This window comes from Mizuhopecten yessoensis, unplaced genomic scaffold, assembly GCF_002113885.1.
Source record: "Mizuhopecten yessoensis strain PY_sf001 unplaced genomic scaffold, ASM211388v2 scaffold9109, whole genome shotgun sequence".
NCBI classification, from domain to species: Eukaryota; Metazoa; Mollusca; class Bivalvia; order Pectinida; family Pectinidae; genus Mizuhopecten; species Mizuhopecten yessoensis.
In genome coordinates this window covers 294,201-295,768 of record NW_018407883.1, presented here as the reverse complement: position 1 = coordinate 295,768, position 1,568 = coordinate 294,201, and positions in this window count along the sequence as shown.

Below are 1,568 nucleotides of genomic sequence, written 5' to 3'. Positions count from 1 at the left end.
TTGGTGAAGATCAATTAATTGAAAACAATTGGTAGCCATGTATCACTCCATGCTACAAACGAAATATCATCACAATAGCCATTTTAGTTATTCAGAAAAAGACGATTGAATTATTAACATATCTGAATCCTGTGACCTTGAATATGAATGAAGGTCATTCGTTTGGACAAACCTGGTAGCCTTTCATCCCAACACGTTACAGACCAAATATCACCATCTTGGCCCTTTGGGTAATTGAGAAGAAGTTGTTTAAAGGTATTTAAATACAATTGAACCATGTGACCTTGACTATATACAAAGGCCATTTGGTAGCGCTTTATTCCAGCACGTCACCGGCCAAATATCATAATCCTGGGGCTTTTGATTATTTAAAGAAGTTTTTTGAAGATTTGAATATATTTGACACTTGACCCTTGAATATTGATGAAGGTTATTCATCCAAGCATGCTACTGTCCATGGGTAATGGTATTTTGACAGTAGCATGCTGGGATAAAGGGCTACCAAGTTGTTTAAAGTAAAACGTTGACGACGCACGTCGCTCCACAGTTGTATAAGCTATCGAGTATTTTAATTGTATTTTTTATCAGACAAACTTTAACATATATGTGACCGCATTACACACTGTGCTGGGTGCATTCGGCATGGCATTTCAGTGAGGTAGCACTATAAGTTCGGCATCAGATCCCTGCTATCACACGAAGGTAAATACAACCAGCATACCACACCCAGCAGACATACACACATGCGGGCATACATATCAATGTAACACACATGGAGACACGTCTTTAAAATGGCGTTATATGTTAATAGGGCATTAAATGCTATAAATCAATACAAACCAAACCACTCCGGTATTCTCCTAATGTTTTATTATTTCCTAGCCTTTATCTGATGACGAAGTACTATTGATGCCTTTGCTGATTTGTTGAGGCAAATCCGAACACAATCGATTTTAAAGACTTGGTTTTTACGTGTTGATAATCTTGTACATTATTTTTTTGAAATGATTCATCTACTTCTTCAATCTAAATGAAAGTTATTAAATGTCTACGTCAATTAATTTGACATGTAATGTATTATTCATTACCTGTTAGGTTATACGAAGCGTGCTTGATGAAAATTGTCAGTGTCTTTTGATATTCACTTTTATTAAATCCTAATTGAGCAATGAAACAGGATGTACAAAGATATCAAAGATGCTTGATTTGACAATGAACTCGTTTATCTCTCTCGCAATATCGTTGTTTAACCGAAGTTTGATTCGTTAAAGAATTCGTTGACTCTATTAATAAAATTCAAAGATATGGATTCCAAAGGACTCACGCTTAGATGAATTGTTTAGCCTTTCCACATGTTCTGACCCAGAAAAATATCTAAACATTTTTACAAAACTGCCTCAATAAAAAAGAATACATATCTGAAATATAACTCGGGTGATCGTACGCTCGGCGAAAGAAAAAGCCTGCTGTATCAAACTGCACATCGTAAGAGGCGACTAATGAGGGCCCCCTGCAGTATCGGGAGTTTTCTTTGGCTTCTTCTGTTCGGAGGACATTGAGGGCGCCGA